Source organism: Chinchilla lanigera, unplaced genomic scaffold, assembly GCF_000276665.1.
Source record: "Chinchilla lanigera isolate Chin_1 unplaced genomic scaffold, ChiLan1.0 scaffold00045, whole genome shotgun sequence".
NCBI lineage: Eukaryota > Metazoa > Chordata > Mammalia > Rodentia > Chinchillidae > Chinchilla > Chinchilla lanigera.
The window spans coordinates 11,738,626-11,765,875 of NW_004955446.1; positions in this window are offsets into that span (position 1 = coordinate 11,738,626).

A 27,250-nucleotide genomic window follows, 5' to 3' on the forward strand; every position below is an offset into this window, starting at 1 on the left:
TTTTTTTTTTTTTTTTTTTTTTTTGGTTTTTCTCTTGTACCGGGAATTGAACTCAAGACCTTGCTCTTGCCAGGCAGGAGCTGTCTGTGTATTTTTTTCATACCAATTTTTACGTTCATAACTTTACATCCTTTTCCTTACAGAGTGCCCAAAATTGGACTTGCTCAAAATCTGGCTTCACCATTGTATAAGAATGAATAATTTTTAATTCCAATTTATTACCAGGTCTCAATTCCCCACTGCTTTGATGACTCCTTTATCATTTTAGAAACAGATGTTATAACTTTTCCTTAATTCAGCCAAATTATGGAATAAGAATTTAGAGAAAAGTGTATGTATATGTGTGTATTGATAAAGTAAGAAAACAAAGATATTAGGGCTTCGAAGTCAGGATTTACTGCTTCTACTAGAAGGTAGACTCTAATATATATATATACTCCCATTAAAACATTGAAATGTTCCAAACTTTCAGTATATGTGTGGTTTTTCAAAGTGATGAACACACACTGAAGTTTCAAAGAAACCACTACCAGCACCCACACTCCCTGAGGAGAATTTGCTGCTGAAGGGTACTATTAAAAAGAGCTTAGGGCCAGGGATATGGCTCAGTGGCACAGCATCTGCCTGGCAAGCATGAAGTCCTGAGTTCGATTCCCTGTACAAAAAAAAATGTAAGAAAGAGTTTAACACTGGAGCACCTCTGGGGATATAACAGAGTATGTCGTTCAACATTTTGTGCTGTCTTTTTTCTGGAGGACTCTAAAGAATTTTTCTGATCTCAGTTCCAGGAATGTTGTACTTGTTTTGGGGCCACTGCCCTTCCTATCTTATCAACTGTGTGAACCGTCTAAGCAGCCACAGTTGCTATTTCAAGCTGGCTGTCGGTAAGCCCAAAGTTAGATCTGCAGCTGGGTCATGCCTAGAAATTATGATGTTGTCACATTCCTGGCTCCATTTTATATTGTCTTTCACCCTTTATGTCTAGTTATTATTCATGTTGTGTTGTTTTATTTTATATATCTTTTCACAAGAGAGAACTGGAGATATGAATTAATAAAATATTCTTTCAAAAGAATTCTAATTATAGCTTTAGCATAGATATATGGATATGCAACAAAGCAAAAGCATTACCTTCTGCCCCCAAATATAAGTTTCTGGAGATGGATATGCAGAATGAAACACTCTTGTTCTCCTTCCCACTTCCCTTCTTCACATTCATACCTGCATTAGTTTACCAGAGGTAGCACAAGTGCCTGTCATGTCATCCTAGCACTCTGTCACCTAGCTTCAGAGAACACAATGATGATAATTGCTTTGACCCATCTTTGCCATGCCTGGGCTTTGCCACATCTCATCTATCCCCACCATTATCCCTAAGAAGGCCCAGATGCTCTAAGAGCTCTTCCTGATATCCCAGCTATCCTCAGAGTTTCAGTCTGATGTACTCAAGGGCAGATTGATACCAGGTTCTCAAGGGCCTGGCAAAGACTGTGAAGGCAGCCTGGCCCTATGAATGGCATCACAGCTAATTTAGGCGAGAAAGAGACTGTGCAAAGAGGTAGATCCTCTTCAAGACTTGAGCTATCTTTGTGGGTGCACCAGACTTCCTGGAGGAAGCAGGCGAGAACCGATCTGCCATAGCAGGCTGAAGCAGAGAAAGCATCTGCCTAGCAGGGAAAAGACTCTCTGGGTTAACTCTGGTCACGCCAGTTTTCCATGGGACAGATCTGACCTTAACAGCCCTTATCATAAATTTCCCATTGCTCAAGATTTAAGATTCACGTCAGAATAAGAATAGAGTTTTACCATTACCCCAGAATTTCTGGCTATAATGCCCCTTTCCCCAAGTTCCCTGCTTGTGGAAGTATTCAGCACCCAGACTGCCCTCCTATTGCTTCCCCCGCAATTTCACTGTGCTAGAAACCGTCTCATTGATATCACTGATCCCTTTTCTCTATTTCAGTCAGAGATATCTTTCTCAGGCTTTTTCTCTTATTCTTAAAAGGAAGGGGTGATCTGGTTGTGGGTAAGTTTGAGATTCTGAATGTACCAGATTGATCTTAGCGCTTTATCTCTGCCCACAGGTTCTGATTAGTATTACTGAGTTGCATCATCTAAGAAAGAAAAGTTAACATTCAAAAAGAGTCAGATGGAGGAAAATACTAAAAGGGCACATTAGGTAGTACTGCCCTGAATTTACTTGATAGAATGCAAATCCAAGAATGAGCATTTCCCACAACCTGGCACATAGCACATACTCAATAAAGGTTTGCTGCTGTGTTCATTGTTAGTACAAATATGTTTGTACACATGATTTAAACTGAATGTCTTAAACCTTTTAGGTTGCTCTAACAAAATACCATAGATTGGATAGTCTACAAACAACAAAAATTTATTTCTTGTGGTTCTGAAGGCTGGAAAATCCAAGATCAAAACACCAGAAAATTCAGTGTCCAGGGAGAGGCTGTTTCCCATTTCACTGAAATGACCCCTTTTACTGTTTCTTCATGTGGTAAAAGCATCAAGGCAGTCAGCCCTTTGGTACCCCTTTTCCAAGGCCACTGATCTCATCCATGAAGGCTCCATGCACATGACCTAATCACTTCCCCAAAAGCCCCATCTCCTTGATACCATTATCTTGGGGGTCAGGCTTTTAACATAGGCAATTGGGAGGGGGAAAACAGCACCAACATTTACACCGTAGCATTGAACAAAGTCTTACAGAACTGGAGGCTTTGTTTCTTCATCTCTTATGCCCCTAGAAGAAAGACCAACTTAGCTTTCAGTTTTTAAAGGAAAGGAAGGAAGAGAAATGAAGAAAAACAAAAGAAATGAAGAAAAGATCTTGAATTGTTTAGGTTTCCTCACTGAAGGATATATGTTCATCACAATTACGCACCTATGCTTAGTGAAAACAGTCAACTCCACATCTGAGGCTGCAGTTATTAAACCACGACCATGGCAAACACTATCTGTTACCTGCCTTTATTCTCTCACATTTTCCTTTGCCAGCAATACGCCAATTTTGCTCATGTATCAAATGACAGTGTGTTTCAGAGACATTCCATCTAGAGATGAATCTTGATTCGTGTAGGCCAATCATGACATTTTTTTTTCCCCTTCCCATGACTAGAAGAGGCATGTGAGCAGCCCAAAGAGGAAGTCTGCCCGGGGATTTCTGGACAGGTTTTCATCACATCATGTTCCAATGGGGCCTGAGCAAACAGACGGGTCTGTTCATGTCTTCTGACTTTGAGACTCAGTGTACCACAACAGCCACACAGGAAATCTGAGAGGGTGAACCTGAGAACGAGCTGAAGATGGATGGCAGAAAAGTCATAGAGCTGACCTCTCAATTATATATTTGAGTTATTGAATTAATCAACTCCAGAACACCCTTTCTTCTAAAATTGTGATGAAAGACAATTCAACCTTCTAAATTTAAACTATATTCAGTTAAGTGTTCCTTTACTTGCACCAAAAGCATATTCTTTGGTACAATGACCAAAAGTAGGAGAACAACCACAAAAAGAAACTAAACTAAAAGCAAACCAACAACAACAACACAACATTAAATACTATAGCGAGAAGAGCTAAGAGGCATCTTGCAAATAGTTAAGGTTCCCTGTAAGGCCAAGTAGCATCCACAGAAATTTTATAAATACAACTCTTGACCATTCACCATTTTCATTTGCCTAAAGTTGTACATGCATTATCCAGTCACTTCCACTACATTATTTTATACTCGTGACCTGTTTTGCAGCTAATTGTACTCTAAAGCAGAAGTCAACAAACTTTTTCTACAAAGGTTCAGATAATAAATACTTCATGCTGTTTTGTAGGCTATACAATCTCTATCATACCTACTTTTTCCTACTGTAACACAGAAGTACCCATAGGTAAAACATAAATGAATGAATGTGCCTGTGTTCCAATTTTCATGTGTCACTAAAATACTCATTTTATCTCTTTCAATCATTTACAAAGGTAAAAATCCACACAAACAAGGACATGTAAAACTGGGCAAATCTGAATAACATTTGATGGTCACATATTGTGTTACGTAGTTTAGTAAGATGTTACCAGTGGTGTAAACCGAGCAAAACACATAGGATCTCTCTATATTACTTCCTTTTTACTATGGTAAAATATACATATATAAAATTTATAATTTTAGCCATTTTAAGTTTATAATTAATATACATTAACTAAATTCATATTTTTGTATATCCGTCACCACCATCCACCTAAGGATCTTTTCTTTCTCCCAAAATGAAACTCTGTATCCATTTAAAAAACTCCCCATCACTCCCTGCCACAGCCTCTTTCCAAGATTATATGAATTCCATTGTTTTAGATACTTTAAATAAGTAGATATTTTCCCTTTTGTATTTGGTTTACTTCACCTGGCATAAGGTATTCGAGGTTCAACCAGGCTGTGATGTGTCTGGATTTCATTTTATAAGTCTGAATAATATTTCATTACATGAATATACTACATTGTGTCTGTCCACTAATTCACTGATGGATGCTTGGGTTATTTCTATCTTTTGACTATTGTAAATTATGCTAATTATTGTGAGTAATGAATTTTTGTGAATAATGATAATGATATGTGAATGGTTAATGTGAATTACTGTGAATAATTTGGCCACTGTGAAACATTGGTGTAAAAATAATCTGTGCAAGCCCCCACTTCCAATTATTTTGGATATATAATGAAAAATGGAAATGCTGGATCATATGGTGATTCTATGATTAGGTTTTTGAGTGAGTGAAACACTGCTTTCCATAGTGGCTGTGCAATTTTACATTCTTTGCTAACACTTTCTGATTTTTTGGGTAATATTCATCCTAATATCTGTGGTTTTGATTATTTTCCCTACAATTCTTTATGGTATGCTTTTCTTCATGTGTTTCAGGACATTTGTATTTCTTGTAAAAAATTTCAATTCAATTTTTTTACTCATATTTTGATAGGTTTGTTGTTATTGTTGACTTGTAAGAATTTTTATATCCCTTGGATATCAATCCTTTATCAGATATATTATTTGCAAATATTTTCTCCCATTTTGTGGATTTTCTTTCACTCTTTGGATAGTGTCTTTTGACACACAAATGTTTTTAATTTTGATGACATCCATTCTTAGCATTTTTTTCTGTTTCTTATGACCACATGTAAACATATAATCACCTCAACTTTAAAAGTTAAATCAAACAAAATGCACAAAAATATTCATAGCTCCAGGATCACACAAAAACAAGTGCCATTTACTTCACAAGCCGTAGTCTGCAAGAGCTTCTGCTACAGTCTAGAAAATGGAATTGACATAACTGCTTTCTTGTATCTAAAACCTCTAGCTAATTCCTCAGCCTGCTCCTAACTCACTACCCCAGAGCTCAAGAAATTAAAATAAGCAAGCCACATATATTGCTATATATGTGAGTATATGTCTGTCCATTGTTTCATCTCGTTTGTTCCATGAGTCAAAGGACTTACTCCAAAAGTAGTTACCATTGCACATTTGATTTTAAAAAACAAGCACCCCAGCTTTTTAATGCCCTTGGAGACCTTTGCTTTTAATATGTTTTTATGCATTTTATGGTACTACAGCATAGGATTCCACAATTGGCAACTTTGCAGTCTACCATCCAACCTCTTTCCTCTCCTAGAAATCTTCCCTCCCCACTCTTACAATGACTGCCTTCATCTGGGTCTCCCACAGCCTCCAGAGGCAGCCACTTCTAATGCTACAAGCTCAAATTGCTAGAAAGTCCCGATATCACTATATTCCAAGGATGGTTTTTAATTCCTTTTTAAAACAGAGTGTATAGTCTTGCACAAAAAGGTGTTTTGGGTTCAATGTGTCCTCCAAATAGTTATGTATTGGACACTTTATCCTCAAATTCATCTGTATTTGGCAGCAGGACCTTTGGGAGGTACCAATTATTTAGGATTACTAATTATTAATCCTAATTATTTAGAATTAGATGAGGTCACAAGGGTAGGACCCTTCTGAAGGTGGGCCCCCATTATAGCATTAGTGGACTTATAAGAAAAGATCCAAGAGAGCATATTTGCTCTATTTCATTAGGTGATGCTCTCTGCCATATTATAATACAGCAAGAAGGTCCTCATCAAATGCCAGTGTCATACTCCTAGACTTCCCAGTCAACAGAACCATGAGATAAATAAATCTGTATTCTTTACAAACTGGCCCACCTTGGTATTCAGTTCAAATAAAAGAAAATAGACTAGGATTGAAGTATATCATAATAATAATGTTCTACTTCTAGAATAAGAAGATGGCTTCACATATTTTATTATGTTCTATAATTTGCCTTAATGCTTCATAAATTATTTTTTATTTTGAGTATTTTATAATAATACATTTAAAACAAAGCAACTCATCATTGTTGTTTCCATTAGAAGTATGCTTACATAAAATGAATCATCGTAAACCTTCTCAGGGGTTTGAGGGATTAAAAGCAAACATCTCCAAGGCTACAACCCTAACTCAGCCCCATCATAAATTCTCCCAGACAGTTCAACAGCCTTCCCACAGTCATACTTGCCTCCCTCAGTCTGTCCTCCACACTACAGACTGATCTGTTTAAACACTGTATCAGATTAGGTCACCCTTCCGCTTAAAACATTACAGAGCCTCTCATCATTCTCAGAATAGAAGCCAAAATCCCAAATACAGCCCACAAAGTCCTGGATGGGCTACATCTTCAGCCTCATCTTGCTGCCTCTCAAGAACTCTCCTCACTACAGCTCCTCAGACTGGTCGCTCCTGTGCAGGTGCTGGTCCCTCTGCCTGAATGCTCAGTCTGAATGTTTTGCATCCGCCACATACTCCACTCCCTGACCAGAACTATATATTTTCACTCTTCCTGGGGAAAGAGCTAAGAGCGGGATTGTTACATTATATGTTACTTTAAAAGAACTGCCAAATTGGCTTCCAAAGCACCTGTACAATTTTGCAGTCCCACTAGAAGTATATGAAAGTTCCAGTTGCTTCCAATTCTTGCTGGCAGTAGATGTTGATAGCTCTGTTCTATGTTATCTGTTTACCAAAGGAAGAAGTAATATCGGTTATCAGGTTCCACCAAAATATACAGATGATGAGTAACTCCTTTGAACTAGTTTCAGTGAGGGCTCGCTGGTCTGTTATCTCCAACTTGTTCTCCAGCCTTCATGGTAATTAGCTTTCACCAAGCTGCTATGAGTGTACATGGGGGATTTAACATGCTTAACCACAGAGATTGTTTTTCAGATTGAATTGATAAAAGTACAACTGCTTCAAAGTATTACCATACCATCTCTCCTGAGTAGTCTTACCTTGACCACAACTTCTCTGTTGGAATAAAAGTCATGATTGTGAAGATCACATGTGTGGAAATGTCACAAAGGGCAGAGTCACAGAGGGTACAAAGACTTCCGGCAACGGAAATATTTTTGAAGGCTGGTTGACGTATCTTCCGGATCAACTTCTGGTTTAAGTCTGCAAAAGACTGTCAGTGAATTTTTTTTTCCATTAACATAAAAGCTACATGTTGATAGTGTACCTAGTTACCTATGAAAATTGCACTTTGCGATTTTGGGTTTAAGGGTGATAATATTGCACCAATTAAAAGGCTGGATGTGCAAATTGCTAGAAATGTTTTATAGTTTGCTTTTCATTTCATCAGAATACTCCAGTGAGAATGTTTTTGACTGATAGAGTAATAGCAGGCAGCCTCTGGACTAGCCTTTGCTAAGGTAGCATTAATGACTCACCAGAGCTATAAATAGAATGCAGCAGGAACTTCTGTCCACAATTGCACCACAAAGAGAGATGTTACTAACACACAAACATAGCCTGCTCACCACCATTAAAACCAAAGGGGGTGCAGACACAGGGAGCCACAGCCTTGTAGGAAATGTGCCCTGAGTTTGATTTCCCAAGATGTCATTATGTGTTTCTTGGTGTCATTTATAGACTGTGGAGTAGTTGTATTGTTTTCTTTAAGGATCACCAATGTGTGTGCCAGCCAAGTTTGTCAAATTCTCTCTTGCTTTCAATAAAATCCTGGACAGTAGCCACTTAGAGTCAGTTATTTATCATCTTTGTCTTTCTTTCTTTTCCTCTCCTTCCCACAATGTATCAGATAGTGCCTGTACATTGGAAAGCTCCATAAATATTTACTGGATGTGTGAACAGATGGGTGGATGTGTATGTTAACTCTATGATTCTAAGTAATATTGTGGAATTTGGGGCTTTTGTATATAAGACCAATAAGTCAAGTAAATTTCTTAATGCATAAAATTCATTTAAGTGTGTCCCCTTGTCGAAAAATACCTCTGCTAACAGCTCTACCATGTTTCCTTACACCCTGTCCTGTTCATTCCTTCAGATACTAGTGAGGAGAGGATATTCCAGAAACAGAGAGAGGGCAAACATGTTAAAATTGTGTCATTGTCCATAGCCAAGATCCAGTCTCACAACAACTCTAAAAGAAGGGCCAAAGACTCCCTTAATCTGAGAAAAGAGAAGCGATCAGAAAAGCACTACTACATAAAGTCCTACCAGGGAAGACAGCCAGAGCTCTCTACTCTGGAGCTCTCCAAAGGCCCCAGGTTCTAGGGAAGGAGGTCCAGAAATAGAAACAAGAAGGCCAAAAATTAATTCTCTCCTTTCAAGTTTACATTCTTTTCCATTAGTCCTATGATCAAGTCCGTGTAAGTGCTCTTAGCTCTGAATCAGTCTGAAAAAGCAGGGCAAAGTAGGAAGGTAAAGTACAAGTGGTGGGTGTAACTTCTTCTTCTTGCTTGTGTTCAGAAGTAATCTAAGTAGGCAGTGGGATGCCTCTTCTCCTTTCCCATACCCAACATCATACACAATACCCTTCCTCCAAGACCATCCACACCTCAGCTTTACATGCAACCCTGTCTGCGTTGCCACCCTTTTGCAACTCAACATGAAACCTAGTGAGGAAGAGGTAAAAATGGCTAAGTACAGAAGACCAATACCTAAAATTCTGCAATATAAAAACTAATCTTTCTGAAGAGACTTCCACTCCAGGGAGTGAAAATAAAGGAGAAAATACACTCCAGGATATTAGGCCAGAGTCCTCAGGTGCTAGTAATAAGAAATCCAAACTATGTCTTCTTCAGATTCTAAGATTCAGTTCTATAGGAAATGTGCAGGGTTTGGGATGGTGCCTGCTTTGAAGAAGTGTTCCTATACCCCAATGATGGAAAAATCTAGAGAGAAAGACCTCAACTCTGAGCTCCAACTTCCAGCTGCCATCTTCCTTTGGCTTATTCTCTCATTTCCAAAGCAGCTAGGAACATACAGTATAAATCCCAGAAGAAAATGTTTGTGTATAAGGATCCTCTACTTTGACAAGTGGATAAAAGTTTAGGTAATATGGATAAAACAAAAACAGAAAATGTAAGAACATAGAAGTGTCTAGGGAGGCACAGCCTGGGGGAAGAATTGAATGGACCCTGGATGTCCACAGGGACCCAAGGAATACTCTTTCTCCCTTGCCTCTGTTTCTCTCCATGCTTCTGCTTCAGTCTTTAAAACTCAAGTCTAGAACCAGGTGTAGTGGAAGGTGCCTGTAATCCCAGCACTCTGGGAGACTGGGGCATGGGGACTGCAAATTCAAACCCAGCTTGGATAATGCAACAATTTAACAAGACCCTGTCTCAAAACATTAAAGGGGGTGGGAGTGGGGGTGGGACACGCATAGCTCAATGTGAAGGTCCTGGGTTGAATCTCCAGTACTGAAAAAAATAATAATTAAGTTCAAAGCTAAGGTCTTGGATGTCATTGTGCTCTTTTGACTCTACCATCATGTTTCATTTGGACATATAGCTAGTTTTTCTCACCTGTGGAGGCTTGACCATGCTGCTACATAAAGTTTACACATATAAGGTCTTCCCTGACATATCTGTGCTAGTGAATTAGCTTTGAGCTATTCAAATGTTGTAATAAGTAGTGTGTCTCTTCTTGTAAAAAAGTAAAAACCCCAGAGGGATGTGAATTGATAGTCATGCAATCCTGAGCATACAAAATGATTGTTTGTTTGTTTGTTTGTTTGGGACAGTCTCACTATTCAGTCCAGGTTGGTTTTGAACTCCCTAGGTAACCTAGGCTGGCCTCAAACTCTCTGCAATCCTCCTGTCTTAGCCTCTGAATGCTGGGATTACAGGTGTGTACCACCACACCCCCAGCTCCCAAAATGATTCTGATAACTGTCTCAATAGGCTCTAGGGCTGGCCTTCCTTGATAACTTTCTGATGACTCTAGAACTTTCTTTAAAAATGAGTTATATTTGTCTCTTCATCATATTCATATTAATAAGATTAATATGGAAGCATAGATGGGATAAAACATCATGTTCAACAACTGATTTTTAGGATTAACCTCAAATTAAAACTCAAAAAAAGCAGCAGTTCTTATGTGATAACTCTGGTAATCCTAACCAACTCCAGAGTAGATCATTTTGGTTATTTTCATAAAAGTAGATATACATTTTACTAAATTTTCATATAAGTAGATATACATTACAAAATGTATTTGGAAATACATTTTTCCAAAGTGAGCCAAAAACATATTTTTTTTTTTTTTTTTTTCCGGTACCGGGGATCGAACTCATGACCTTGCACTTGCCAGGCAGGCGCTGTGCTGCGGAGCTAAATCTCCAGCCCCTGAGCCAAAAACATATTTGATGAAAGACTTTTTATAGAATCCTGGCTGCCTTCCTTTGTGAAAACTCACTGCCTGTAGATGTGTATGTGTGTAATAACAACACTCCAGCCAGGAGGAACTGGGCTCAGGTCCTTGTGACCCCTCACAGCTCTGATTAGACCAAAGCAAAGATGATGACCTCAGAATTCTGGCATCCAAGCCCAGAGCAACTTCCACAGGCCATTAAACTACAGGCTTACCTGCTAGCTACCAAAACATTTTTTAAATTCCCCAAATTTTCTAAGAAATCTTCAGTTTGCTACAGATTCACCAGGAGATTAGATAAAGACAGGGACATCTTTTAAAGTGAAGTGTACCCAGCCACAGCCTTTAAGATCAGAGCTTCCAAACACCCAAAATTGCCTGGGAGCGTTTTATTTGTTTTACTCTTTTTTTCTTTTTAACTGAGATAAAATAGGTATGATTTAAGGTAACCCTTAAGAAAGTACACAGTGAGCCAGAGATATAGCTCAGCGGCACGTTGTTTGCCTGGCAAGTGAGAGGTCCTGAGTTTCATTCCCAGTACCAACAACAAAAAAAAAAGTGCACAATTCAGGGGCATTAGTACATTCATAATGTTTCACAATCATTACCTCTACTCCCAGGACACTTCACCACTCAAAAGGTCAATTCTTATTCACTAAGGAGTCACACTTGGCATGCACTATAAAGCATGTATAATCAAAGGTCCCTTAACCAAGAATTGTAATTCTGTGGAAGTGAGAACGTTTTTCAAAATTCTCAGGTATCTCACTCCTAGATATTTACCCGAGTGAAATGAAAACATGTTCACACAATGAACTATACATGAATGATTATAATAACTTTATTCTTATCCACCCAAACCTGGGAATAACCCAAGTATCTCTAGTTTGAGTAATACATAAGCAAACATGCAAGAGCTGTATAATGGAATAGTACTCAGAACTAGCAAGGAACAAACACTCAATGGTGGCACATGCCTGTAATCCCAGCACTCGGGAGGCTGACGCAGGACAATCACTGTGAGTTCGAGACCAGCCTGGGCTACAAAGCGAGCTCAAGGCCAGCCTGAACTGCATAGCGACAGCCTGTCTCAGAAAGACCACAGCAACAACAACAACAACAAAGGTGAGTCTCCAGTGTATCGTACAAAGGCGAAGAATCCGCTTTTCATACTGTTTCCATTCATAAAATATTTGGAAAATGCAAAACTAGAGTGCCATGGAGAATAGATTAGTGGCTTCCAGGATTGAGGGTAGAGGGTGGATTTTGAGTACAAAAGGATAAACAGCACAAGGGAATTTTGGGAACAATGGGAACTGTTCTACATTTTGGTTGTAGTGGTGGTAATATGCATTTGTTAAGACTCATAGAATTTGACCACAGAGACAGTAAACTTTACTAATTTAAATATTACTTAAGTGTTATAATTTAAAAAAAAATTTAAACATGTATTTCTGGATAGGCAACTTATTCACAGAACCAGTATATAGATCACAATGGACAATCCAGTTATTCTATTACTCAGTCAAGTTACACTTTGAACACTTGGAACCTGTCCACTTGCCTCACTATTTCTCTGGTTATTCTCACAGCATTTGGATATTCCCCAGAAACTAGATGTACAAAATTAAATTATCGTGCTGTAGTGTGATGTGTACTTGAATACCGTATTACAGATCACAGGCCCTGCACTGCATGATGATTTTGTTTTAGTGTTCCACCAAGTGCAGTGACTCCAGAACTTTCTTCAAAAATGAGGCATACCTTATTTCTTCACCAGACTAATCTGAATCAGTTTAATATTACACTCATTTTCTTGATGGGGATAGATGGATGAAGACAACTGACTTTGAAGATTAACTCCAAATCAAAACAAAAAAACCCAGCAGTTTTATATGATAAATCTGATGAGCATAACCAATTTCAACATAGTTCATTTGCGTTATTTTCATAGAATCTGGTACCAGAAAAGAAAACAAGAGGTATCTTTGACTAGGGTCCCAAGTGAGTTCAAAGCACACTAGGCAAGAGACTGTGGTAGAATACTGAACCCTTTTATTTGTAGAAACTTACAACTATGGAAAAAATGTGAAAATAATGTGTAGATTTTATGTATATAATCAGCCTCATTAATTATGAATCTAACCTTGTGCCCAATCTCACTTTAAAAAAAACAAGCTGTGTCCTGCCTTGGCTGATCATCAAGTTTCAAAACAACACAGATCATCCAGTTTCGAAACAAGGAGTCTTGAGCCAGGCATAGTGATTCATGCCTGTAATCACGGCACTCGGGAGGCTGAGGCAGGAAGATCGTTTCAAGTTCAAGGATCATTTCGAGTTCTCTACAAAGTGAGTTCAACACTAGCCTGAACTGCATAGTGAGATCCTTTCTCAAAAAGTCCAAAAAATGGGGGGAGGGTCTAAAACATCTCTGCATGCATGCAGTGAGGGAAATCCTATTTGACACACTAATGTGTGTTATCTAATTTGCAATTCTCTTTGCTTGATGGAGTTTCAAAATGATTTTTCTTAATACTACTGCTTTGCTTCCTCAGCACTTTGCAAACAATAGCTGCAGCTCTTTCTCTGAGACTTTCTGTTCACATTGGTTCTTTTTTTAGAGCTGCTTGTGCCTTAAAGGAAGTGGAGCTACGAGTATTTCCTTTCCATTTGAAGCTGGCACTTGTTGGTGGGGGTGGCGGAGACTAGCTGAGGGCTTGTAGCATATTCTCAACAGCTTGAAGTAGCAGGGTCTTCCTACAAGCCTCTCTTGAAGTCTTTGTGTTGTGAATTATTTATAAATATTATCAAAACCTTCAGGAAGCAAGTGGGCAAGTTCTACCAATGCCAGATGGCTCAGCAGACTTCCGATGTTGCTGCTGTCTTTCATATCCCTGCTTCTGTTGCCCCACACCCCCAAATACATCCAACAGCTAAGTGCATTAAGAAGCTCGTCATTTCACAGGTTCCTAGGAACAGCTCCTCTCCACAGAGAAGTGCACAAGGGAAAAAAGTAATGGGACACTTCCTCAAGCTTGGAATAGAAACAGTGGTCCTCCAACTTTCCTACTCAAATGCCTCTAGGGGAGAAGGAATATATGTACTACCCCATGGGCCCAGATCATATCCAGATATTCTACTTAATAATACAAATCTATGGTTTAAAACAAAACGTTGTTTTGATGTTGGGGGATTTGCACAAATATAACAATAGTAAAGAATGACTCATTAGGAATATTGATGTTTGTTGTGTGAATCAGAATTCTTTGAGTGGTAAGTTAACGGCAATATTGTGAACTGGCTTAGACAGAGAAAGATACCTACTGGCTCATACGACCAAGAAAGGACCAGGGCAAGTTGATTTAAGGGCCTGAAACCACCAACACACTTGTCCTCTCTGGCTTTTGCTCCTCTTCCTGGATGGAGGTTCGGAGACCCGTATTTCAGTTTCACCATGAAAAAGGAAAGAACGAATGTAACAAACACGAACCTGCACACTTTATGATCTAATGAGAAGATTAAGGCTGCATGTTAGATTAGGGGAGTGAAAGAGGAAAATTTCCCAAAACAAAGATAAAAGCACAGACGGGCCCCTTGGGGACTGTTTTATGCTGAGAGATTATTTTTATCTTGAGACTTCAAGTATTTCCAGCCATAAGGCCTCAGAGTTCCAAAGCTACACTTTTGACGATTTCAGAAGCACAGATATATGTGTAATATAGGTCTCAGAAAGCCTCAGGTTGATGTTCTGGAAAAATATCCCCTACTGAAAGATTGTCTTTGTTCTCTGATATGACATTGAGGTGGTCAGTGAAACCCTCAAGATCCTGTGAGTTGCAAGGTAATGAGAGAGAATTTAGAGCATGGTTAGAAGAAATCGACAGGAATGTTGGCATGTAAAAGAGAAGAAAAGAAAGCAGGAATAAAATGGAGAAAGAAAAGCATAGGCATAAGTTTGATGATCATATTAAAATTCCTAGTAATGAGAAGGCCAAGGAATCTCTGAAAAGTAGGAGACGTAATGTTAAATTTGAAGTTGTTTGTATGGTTACAGAATAAATTCTATGTCAAAGATAAATTACGAAACTCATTTTTTTCTTTCTGGTCTCAAAACTAGAATAAATTTCTCAACTTCCATCACAGTTAGATACAGTCATGTTGCTAGGTCTAGCCAATGGGATGTGGGTAGAAGTAAGGTGTGCCACCTCGAGGCCTGGCCAGTGTCTTCCCCACATTATCTAAACACTCTCTTCCTTCCAGCAGGCCAGTAACAAAGGAGCAAATGGAGGAGTCTAGGACCCTTGGCCTGTGGATAACTATATGGATCAGGCTTCTCCTAACCCCAACTGACATGAATCCTTTCTCGATATAGTAAGTCCCCAACTTACAAATGAGTTCCATTCCAGGAAAATGTTCATAAATCAGATTAGTTCGTAAGTGTGACAAAGTGAGTCTTATATAACTTTGATGTAAATACATAATGTAAAACATAAAAAAACCAAATGCAGTATCTGCTCCTATCTGTGAAAGTTCACAACTTGCATGTTCATTGTTGGAAACTTACTGTACTGTTAAATTATTGCAATAGGGCTTAGTTGTTACAGCTGTTATATGCTAATTGATATAAATTTCTTCACCCCATCTGCTCTCAAATCTTCCCTCAAAAAAAGTCTATAACAAATATCCTAGGGGCTGGGGATTTAGCTCAGCGGCAAAGCACCTGCCTGGCAAGCACAAGGTCGTGAGTTCGGTTCCCGGTACCGGAGAAAAACCAAAAAAAAAAACAACAACAAATATCCCATTAGAGCTCTGTGGCAAACAGAGGTAGAGTTGACATCTGGGTTAACAGAAACCATGGAACAGAAACCACGTTCACAAAAAGCCATGTGTTTCATAATCTAAACCCCTTTGCAAAAGCAGATGTTCAGGGCCTGAGGTGACTGTGACGATCAGTTCTTAGGGATTTTGCAGAAATAGGGGAATGGGTTTTGACTACTACAGAGCATTATATTAGGAAGATTTCAAAGAACTTTATGTAGATCTGAGGGGGCCAGCAATCTCACAAAGACTTCTGAATTGCATTGTTTTTCGTGTGCGTCAGGGTCCTGAGAGTGACTCACAGTTTTTGACTCACAAGTCAAGGATGGAGATTCAAAAAGTCTTAGGGCCACCAAATCCTGGTACAATATTTAAGCCACTTGGATGCTTAAATAATTATTTAACTCTGAAAATGACACTAGGAAATCTCTAGGTGACAGTTGAATGAATCTAACAATAGAAAAAGTAGCTGTTTGCTGGTTACCCAACCCTGAATAAGATTCCCCTAGGCTTTGTTTCTCATGGGAGGTTGTTGTTTGCCTTCAAGGCATCAGTGAAATTTTATCATAGCATTTATTTTTTTAGTCATGTTTCCTCCACTAGACTCTAAACTCAGTGAAGACAAGATTAAGTCTGTTTTATCTTCCACCATCTATAGCACAGTGCCTGTTATATACTCCATGGACAGTTCCCTCCCACTCCACTTTGGTTTTTGAGACAAAGTCTCACTCAAGCTCAAGCTGGTCTTGAACTTACTAAGGAGCCCAAATTGGCCTAGAACTACAGAGATCCTCCTAATTCAGCCTCCCAAGTTCAGGGATTACAACCATGTGCTACCATCCCCAGCTCCATGACAGTTATTAAAATGAGTGAAATGATCCTAAATTGTCCCCCACTGACCTCAGAAAATTCACCTCCAAATACAGTTTTGGCCAATCAAATTTGTTTTACCTGTGTAGTCACTTGAAAGTGCATTATTCTTTATACATAGAATATATGACATTTATTGGGTTGCAGATATAACTCAGCGGTGCAGAACCTGCCTGGCAAGTGTGAGGTCCTGAGTTCAATTCCTGGTACAAAAAAAAAGAAAAGAATATATGACATTTACCATATGTATGTCTCACATACATGATTTTTTTTTTTACAGCAGCAATAGCTATTTTTTTATGTATAGTAGAATTTTTTATGGATAACATCTGTTTCTTTCTAGAAAACATCTGAACCCTTTTCAACATGCTGTATCTTAGATTAAGTTGGAATCTAAACATGCTTGTTTCCCTTCAGGCCAAGCAGTGACACTGTTAAAAAGCTTTTTCTGTCTGGACCTTGGCTGACCTGCCTACCGGAACCTTTCTTATCATAGTTCCAGGAAAGACCACTTTTGTTTTTTAAGAACAAGATATTGAAAGAGTTTGGTTAGACTCTTTCTGATTTCTTTGTATGACTCTGGCAGCTGCTTCTCAGATTTATTTGACTCACAATTATACTTTTCCCCAACCATTAGAATCCTAGTTCTCCCTCAGTCATTAAAATTCAAAAGTTCAAACCTTCATCTTAGTATCACTTAGTAATTCTTAATAGTTTTGTCAAGTTTATATTAATATATACTTACCTCATTTCTTTTCTTCCTTGTAAGCTCACTAGATTTGGATTCAGTAAATACCTGCTGATTTTTTCTCCATTTTGAGAGTGAGTCTTTGGGATCATTATTGTGTCTTAGAAATTTTGATAAAAAGGATAAAGAATAAATTCTACACTGACCTCTCCACTTTATGGATGAGACAGCTAAGACCTAAAGTCTTGCCTGAAATCAGATACTTGTTAGCAGAAAATCCTTTTCCTTCTGATTTTACTTCAGTAATATATGCTTATATTTCCTTACTACAACAGCTTCATTTATAGCAGATTACTCTGAGTTCATCATGAAAATGCAAATTTATTTATAATTTACCATTATTAGCAGATATACCTCACTCTGAAAGTAGAACTTATTTTAATGGCAAATTTTACTAAATCTTTTGTAATATCTCAAATAAGCCATGTGAATTTTTTTTTTTTTTTTTTTTTTTTTTTTGAGATGGGTCTCACTCTGTAATTCAGGCTGGCCTTGAACTCACTATAGCCCAGGCTGACCTCACACTCCCAGCGATCCTCTTGCCTCAGCCTTCTAAGTGCTGGGATTACAGGTATATGCCACCACGCCAGCCTTATATTCCTCAAAGCTGAATGCTTTACAACCAGGACCTTGATGTATCTATATGCCTTCCCAGAAACTAGCAGGATTTTTTCTCTTAAAATCATTGAAAGAGCAAGTGAATGAATGAATAAGCAAACTTGTTAAACAACTTCTGCTGAAATTATTTACTTCTTGAGAGGTATAGAAATGAAAGAGAAAAATTAAAGATGGTTCACATATTCTGTCAGTAGGGTTCTGTAGCTGCCAAATGACATGAATATCAAATGTGTGTGGCACGGTGCTGACATAGACACTTAGTAAGTGCTTGCCTCTGTGCAGCCTTCATTATATACACATGGTTATTGCAGTGGAATGACAACTAGGAGATCAACATTTCAGGTTTTGTCAAATATGGTGGAGAAAAATGAGCTCCTTTGTCCTTTGAGTGATTAACCAGACTGTGAGGTAAAGGTCACTAAGCAGGTGACACTCAATCAAGTGGAAAGAATATCATAGTGCTCAACACAAAAAAGAAGGTGCACTGCTCCATTGTTGGAATGACAGGTATCAAAGTCTGAAGTAACCCTTGACAAAATATTCAGTACCTAGTTAGCTCTCAATAAGTATTAGCTTGTTAATACCTCTCAATAAGTAGTGGTTTTCTGCAGCCTTACGTGGGGAAGATTATAAAGATACTTCTCAGCACAGAGAAAATAAAAATGTCATGGTCGATTAGCCATGTCTGCCTTGGGCACAAGATAGGGAAATAGAACTTCATATCCCGTATTTAGAATCAGTTGCCTTAAACTGAAGCAGACTTGGAATAACTTACTGAGTTAGTGAACTCACATAAGAACTATAACCTCATTTAAACCAATAAAAAGAACTTGCACCTATAGTATTATAGTTTTGAGCAAATCTGTGGTGGTACAGCTATACAAATGGGAATGTAAAAACTCTGTGAGCATAAAATTTTACAGAGAATTAGCTTTACAAATTGTATATAAAAATGTAAATTTTAAAAAATATACACAAAATACTATATTTTTACCTTGTGTCTGGTCATTCCACATAAATATAATTTATTGTGTATCCTATCTTATAACTAAGAACTAATGATTTACTTTTTATTGGTAAAGCAACATCCATTAGATGTTTTCCAATGTGGATTTTTCAAAGTGATAGTAAATATTAATGAATTAACCAAGTAAACCAATAGCCAAACCATACTTAATAAACAAGTGTTATAGCTATTAACATTACGAGACATACATGAATGATTACCCTTAAACTTACTATTTAACATTTCCGGAATTTTAGCCAACTTGCAATGAGCAGTAGCAACTCTGAGCTCATTAGTTTTCTCTTTTGCCTGACATCCCCTCAGTCCACCTTTTTCTCTAGCCACTGCCGAGTGGTTTCCTGCCTGTGTGAGCTGGTAACACCTTCCTTTACCCACACTCTGTCAAGGAAAGTGCAAAGCCCAAGGTGGAAATGCTGCTGGTGTGTGCTAGGGACAGAAAAGAAGACAGAGTAATGGAAAGCACAAAGAATGGGAGAAGGGAAATGGTACAAAATGCTACAGAAGGCAGGAAGGGACCGATCACACAGGGCCATATTAAGGAGGTTTTTTGTTTTGTTTTGTTTTGTTTTGTTTTTTTTATTCTAAGTGCTATGGGAAGCCACTAAAAGGTTTTCTGATAAGGGAATGCGTGATGATTTTGGTTTTTAAAATATTACTTTGTGAAAAGAACTGATTGGAGAAGAGCCTTTTGGAATCTGTTGCAAGAGTCATGGTGAGAGTTGTAAGGGTTCTGGTGGCTCAGAGAAAAGTAGGAGCAGAGAGGATGAAAAGAAGGGGGAATTACATTAGGGCAGGTGTGCTAGAGATCCATGCCAGTAGCCAAGGTCTGATCTGGACCAGAGATGAACAAGCTCTTATTAAAGCTCAAACCACGCTAGCGACTTCTCTCCTTACTACCAAGGCTGAGGTCACTGACACCACCCCCAGGCAGAGAAAAGAGCAGGGCTGAAGCAAAGGGAAGGGAAGCTAGCGGCCAGGTGGCAGATCACTGACCACAGCAAATCAGTTCAACCCTCAGCTCTTTGCACCACTCCTGGCCAGCACCCTGGGCTGTAGAAACACAGCCCTGAGGCATCTTCTTTCTGCCCGTCTCAGTCAGGCACCAAACTGATTCCAGCCCTCCGGAAATGTCACTCTCTGGTAGCTCTCTTGATTGTAAGAGTGGAGAGAACAGGAAAGAAAGATTGCTTTAGATGTCACATTTTTACACATGTGCAGCAACTGACAATACCCAAGAAACAGAAATAAGAAGTTTATTGATTTGAAAAGATTAATGTTACTTCCAGATGCTCTGGTTATGTACTTAAAAAACTCAACTGATTCAACTATAAAACTTTTAGCAGTCCAAAGAAAGTTCTTCATTGGCAAATACGAAATATCCATAAGTCTATAAATGTTCTATATACCAGCAATGTTAAACAATATAATTAGGAGCAACAAATCCACTTACAATATAAAAATACTTAAAATGCTAGAAATAATTCCAGCAAGGAATGAGTAGGCTTACATGAAAACAACCACAAAAACATCTAAATTTTCAAAACTTTAAAAGTAAAATTGAAGTAAAACTTTAAAAGTAATAAATGAAGAAATATCCTCTATTCCCAAAACAGAATTAATTTATAGGTTTAACCTAAATCTAACTTAAAATATTTTTATGTGTAGGAAGTTGACATAATGATGTTAAAAATAAACTGAAAACATAAACATTCAAGAATTTCTAACCAATGTGAAGATAACAATATTCAGTACAACAACCATTGTTAATTTCCTATCACCTGGTCTGAAATTCTGTATTGCTTCTATTGTTTGGGTGTTGTTTTGTTTATGTCTGTCTGTTTGGTTGTTAATGTGTTTTCAATCATCTTTAAAATAAAAATAATGATTTCTAAGAAATGTTTAAAAGAGAAAAGCTAGTGGTATTAAAATTAAAATTAAAATTATAAATCTGGGTGTGGTGGCACACCCCTGTAATCCCAGCACTCAGGAGGCTGAGGCAGAAGGATCATTGTGAGTTCAAGACCAGCCTGGGCTACAAAGTGAGCTCAAGGCCAGCCTGAACTGCATAGCGAGATCCCGCCTCAAGAAAAAACCAAACAAACAAACAAAAAAACCGTATAAAGCTAAAATAATTAAAATAGTGTGGTCATGCAAATATGGACTCTTTTAGAAAACCTCAAGAATAGATCTTATAATGTGAATATAAAAATCCAAGTTACAAATGATAAATTCTGAATTACAAACTAATGTAGGAGACAATTTGTAACCAAAGTAATAGAAAGAGGTGTCATAGAAAATAACATAATATTTGATCATACTGAAATTTTAAGCATTTCTATGATAAAAAACATAAAGGTTAAAAGCTAATTTTAAACTATGAAAAAAATAAAATAAACTATGAAAAATGTCTATGCATTTATGGCAAGCTTGAGATTAATATCTTTATATATTAAGGGCTCCAACAAATCCCTAACAATAAAACTAACCCCAATTAAAGGGGTCAGTGCCCATTTAAGAGAAGAGAAACCAAAGAGAAGCTGAACAGCTTTTCCAATCTACACATTTAGGAAATGGTAGATTTTGGATTCCACCCACAGCGCTCCCCAGATCGAAGCCACTCAGTTCTAAGAGCAGCAGCAATGTCTCTTGATCGCTGCTGTCAAAGGCCAAGCTGTGAAAGGACAAGGCCGGAAAACAGAACAGACCAGTCTGGATTCCATCTGCACTACTCAAGCTGTAAGCCAAGGACATTCACAAACCTAGAGGCCCATTGGGAAAAATTGAAACATATCTGCTTTCTTTCTCAAAATAATTTGATTGGATAAGCACAGTCAAGGCCTGGACATACTCATGATCTCATTTTACTTTTACAGCATACTCACAGGAATTGAAGAAGATGTGAAATCAGCAAGTAGGCTCTGTTTATTTGTTTTGTTCTGTTCTGGTTTTGTGGAGCTGGGGACTGAACCTAGATCCTTCTACATGCCAGGCAAGCACTCCACCACTGATCTGTACCACAGCCCTCAAGGCCTGGTTTATGACTTTATCATTTAATCTCTCCAATCATTTGGTCTCTCAGAATTTTAATATTGTCAGGTTTCAAAAAGGAATAAGAAAAATGCACAGCAAATTAATTCAAATACATTCAAGTTATGTAAGAGTCATTTGAAAACATAAATGTCCTAGATAAATGAAAATTGTTTTTATAATTAGACCTTTCTCCCTGCCTGGAAGGATTGTCATTATCATCAGTGGGATGAGTGGTCTATCATTAAACGAAGGACAGTGGGCACACAAAGCCACAGGAGTAGGAGCTAACCTTATTCCTTTACGCAGAAATCTTCTGAGGTCCTGACTGGCCCCCTCCTCCCCTCAACCCTCTAGGACCTCAGGAATGTGCCTGGATCTGAGACCTATTATTGGACTCCAGCCTGTCTGGCTCTCCCCCATTTCAAAGCTGCTTCCTCCATGTGACCTGAGTAGACTTCTAATGTAAACAAGCACTGCACTTGAACCTCAAAAGAATATATTGCCCTGTTAATCATGTTTGCCCAGTTGGAATAAATAACAATCTGTGAATGCCCAAAGCTTAATCCTCTCAAAACTTAATTATTCATTTTTTCTTTAGTTCACAAGTGTCAAAATAAACAAAAATAATTATATGGGTAGTCATGTATGATTTTCAACCAAATGCTTTTGCTTCATCAACCCAGACAAGGCAAACATAAGTAGCTCTGGTCTGAAGTGGAACAAGAATCCTTCACACAAAATCTAAAGACCTTCTTCTACTAAAATTAGTAGGCATATGAAAGTTAAACAATGAATCAGGAAGCTTTTATAACCTACAAAAGGGGCATATGCCTAAAATTTTAGAAAACCAGAATCTCACTGAGGTTTTGTGCCATCTTTGAGAAGTGTCTGGATCTTGGATTCTCCAAATGTAAAATGAGGACTAGATGACTGTAGGAAACCAAAAAGCTGCACTCTCCTGAGGAATGAAGGCCCTTGCCTCTATCTTTCTCTAACCTCTCTTTCAACCCTATTCACTGAGATATACAGAGCTGGCTATATTGAAACTGATGTTTGCTTAATTGGCCAAAAGGGTGTGATCACCAATGCCTGGTGAGGGTCTTTAATAGCAAAGCAGCAACAGGAAGGTGAGAAGAGCCTCCCTGCTGATGTTTGGAAGGAAGGCTTGAGCAGGAGCCTGTGAGATTCCAGAGAAGAGATAACATCTCAGCTGAGGCCATGGAACTTAATAAGAATTATACCTTTCCGGCAGTAAAGGTGCCAGCCTTACATACATCAAACCATCTGTTACATTGCTAATTCTAGGCCATCGTGCCTGGTACAAAATTGCTCTGTTTCTCATTACAGCCAATGCCTGTAAAGTTTCTTTTTGCTAGCACTCTGCTGTGACCCCCACCCATCTCTCTGATTGATACCAATAAAAGTCATGAGCTTCTAGATTCCTAACCTTTTGTTCCTCAGAGTACACTGGGTCATCCCAGAGCTCCTCAACTGCAGAACTTTCTCTCTTTGTCTTTATTTTGCATCTGTGTGCCATATTGCTGGGAGGGTTACACTGATACCCTCCATGGGGGTTTTGGTCGGTGACTTCTGAGATAATGTCCAGTGGAATAATCCATGATCATACTATCAAGGCCCACTTAGTTCTTGGCTTAATTCTCATAGTCTTTCAGCTTTGACCAAGTATACATGAAATTCAAACTTTCTCCACTTCTTCCTGAGCACCTTACAGGAGAAAGACCATTCTTCAAACTAAGAAGGTCCCCACCCATTCTTTAGCGTAGATGCTTGCATTTTTCTTGTTGAATTTCCTCTACCAGAAGCCAGCCCCAATGTTCTGTATAGCATGCTTGAGCTGCCATAAGAAAATATCACACACTGGGCACTTTAATATCAGAAATGTGCTTAGTCACCATTCTGGAGTCTGGAAATCCAAGAGCAGGGTGCCAGCATGGTCAATTTCTGGTAAAAACTCTTTCTGACTTACAGGGGGCCCCTTTCTCACTATGCCCTCATATGATCATCCTGCGGTGTATGTGCAGTGGAAAAGTGAGGGAAGAAAGCTTTGATATCTATTATTAAAAGAACACTAAGCCAATCAGAACAGACCCATCCTTTTACAACTTAATTTAACCTTAATTACTTCAATAGATGCCTCATCTCCTGACAGTTTATTCCAGGTCCCTCTGAAATTCTCAATCCATTTCTGATGAATCAGTCACTGCTAACCAGATAACAAATTTTAGGAGAGTAATGTTAGTTTGATTCTACATGAAACCAAGTTCTTAACCCATTGCTTTATCCTGACAGAAATATCATAAGGTGTGACCAACATATATAGTGAATGTTTATAGTTTTAAAAATTTTCTTACAATAAAAAGCACATTGCCATTAGGCCTCTCAAAATATTTTTCCTCATTTATCTCATCCATCATCCTTGCATTTCTTTTTTGTCTCTTTTTTTTTCCTTTGATTTGAGACAGGTCTCACTATGTAGTCCAGGCTACTCTTGAACTCTCTGATTCTCCTCCTTCAGCCTCCTGAATGCTGTGATTACAGATATGTACCATGACACCAAGCTCTTGCCACTTTCTGAAGTGGTTGTAGAAGTCCTTTTTGTGAGTCTTGTGATATATCAAAAATACAGTAAGTGCTCTTATTAAGTGCCATCAAAAGAAAAGGCAGGCTTATAAAATATAAAGCCCTCTCCTGCTTTATTCATTGGATCTCACACTGTATGACTTCTGGCTCTTCACCAAAGTCAAAATGGCCAGGAAAAGTAAATGTTTTAAATCAATTCAAGGCATCTATGACAGCACAATTAAAGAACTTCAGTCCACAAAAGAGGACTTTCAGAACTGCTTCAGAAAGTAGCAAGAAGCTGGGTGTGGTGGCACATGCCTACAATCCCAGCACTTGGGAGGCTGTGGTAGGAGGATTACCTTGAGTTCAAGGCCAGCCTGGGCTACACAGTGAGTTCAAGACCAGTCTGAACCACATAGCAAGACCCTGTATCAAAAAAAAAAAAAAAAAAAAAGACTTCCAGGAAGACGGCTGGGTGGTGAGCAGCAGAGAAACAGCCTCTCTGAGATCTGGTGTCCAGACACTGGAATATAGCAAAGTTAGGGAGAGAAGGAGGGAAGTGGGTCCCCTGGAATCAGCAAGGATCTAAAGGGAAAATTGAAGCCCACAAGAAAAGCAAAGAGAGAGACCTCAACACAGAAGGAGGTGGCAAGTGGTGCTTTCTCCCTGAGCCCTGACTCACTGTGTGGGAGGACTAGCCCCAGTCTACAGACCCATGGTGACCTCTGGCAACCCCAGAGGCCTCCACAGAGAAATGCACCAGTGGAACACAGCAATGGATGCAGCAGACTGCATAGTTGGTGAGTTCTTCAGATTCACACATCCCCCCAAGAAAGGGAGATTGACATGTAGCCATCTTGGAGAGGGGCCAACTGAGTCTGGAAAGCAGAGCACCTGTGGGCTGGTTCTATCTAGCAGCTCCCAGTATCAGGATGAGGTGGAACTGAATTCACATTGGCAGGAAATCAAAGAGTCAAGTTAAAGCTGGTAGGAATACACAGAATGATGCAGGCTGGACAAATGGGGTTCCAGCTTCACAGCCAGAAGCCAGCCTAAACTTCAGTGGAACTGAAGGGGCAGGCTTGCTGGGATTATCCGCTCCCTCACCATAAATCTATGGCTGGCTTGCTGAGATTAATCAACACAGACCTGGGCTCTTTCTGCCTCCTCTGTCTACCAGTGACAGCAGAGACACACCCTGAAGTGGATGTTTTTTTCTTCATTTTGCTTTTATTTTTGTTTTGTTTTATTCTCTTTTTTATTTCTCTTGTTTTTGTATGAGTGTAAACATTGTTTCTAGTTTTTTTTGTTGTTGTTCTACTCTTGTTTTTATTTCTTTTTTCTCTCTTTCCCACCTGTCTTCTTCACCAGCTTCCCAAAATTTACATACTCTTCCCTTGTCCTCCAGCTTTGCTTTTCATCTCTTCCTCTCCTAATTCTTTATTTTTCTGAGTAGCTCCTTTAAAATATTCTCCCCTAAGGATAAAATTGCCATGTTGAGAGTATATTTACTGCATACAATTTTCTGGTTTGTTTCAGATTTTATTATGAAAGCACAAATGTACTTTATACAGTTAAAGGTGGCAAAGTAACAGTCACCACAGTTTGTTATTTTCCAGGCTGTGTTTGATGCTATTGTTATTGCTGATTGTACCACTTTAGCCAAGGTGATATAATTGTTCTAGTCAGTTATTCTCCCTGTTATGTCAAGACTGAGATTGCCCAAGGGTCACAAATAATACTATAGGCCAGTACCAAAGAACTGGGGCTGAGCCAAGTAGGCAGCAACTCCTCACCCCCAACAAATTGAAGAGGTAGGATCCTGTAACAGACTCAAAACTGAAAAGCCAGCTATTCTTGGAAGACATCACTAAGAAGTAGTTATTTCCTAAGGGTTCTAAATACTAGCAATACCACTACCTGTCATAAGTAATTAATAAGCATCATCCCAGGAATTAAACTAAAAATAAAAAAAATAAAAAATAAGAATACATAGAAGCAAGATGCAATCCCAGACTTCCAGCTGACCAAAGAGAAACCGAGGGGACAATAAGGTGAAACAATTTAAAAGCCACTACCCACTTGGACTCTCTGAAGTGATAACAGCAGAAATAACAAAGCAGATGGATGAGGCTCAAGAAAAAAAAAATTAAATCACAAATAATTTCTGAGATAACTACCAAGATGATGACCATAATAAAAAAAAATGGCTAGTGATTCAAGAGAGATACAGATTTAAAAACAAAAAACCATAAAGGAGCTTAGGAAAATGATGGATGTCAGGAATGCCCAACATAGGAAAAAAATGGAATCCATGAACAGATTCAAATAGATATCCAAGAGGTTTTTAAAAATCCATTGAAAGTGTACACAGCAGAATGATTCAATGTGTAGGACTGCATATCAGATATAAGAGATGGGATTACAGTTAGTTGCTGGAATGAGCTTACAAGTTTAGCCCTGACTGGGTGGGTGGGGGATTGGAGATTATAAGCAAGACACAGGGATAATTTTTATTTATTTGTTTATTTATTTATTTATTTATTTATTGTCTTTGTCAGACAGGGTCTCACTATGCAGTTCAGGCTGACCTTGAGCTCACTTTGTAGCCCAGGCTGGTCTCAAACTCACACTGATCCTCCTGCCTCAGCCTCCCAACTACTGGGATTACAGGCATGCACCACCCAGTGGCTACAGAGATAATTTTAAAAGAGGGGCCAGGGAGCTTTTGCCTTTAGTGAACAGAGAGCCCTGAGCACATGGTGCACCTCACTTTTATTTATTAGACACAAGGAAAAGAAATTAGGGTAGAAAAAGATTAATCTG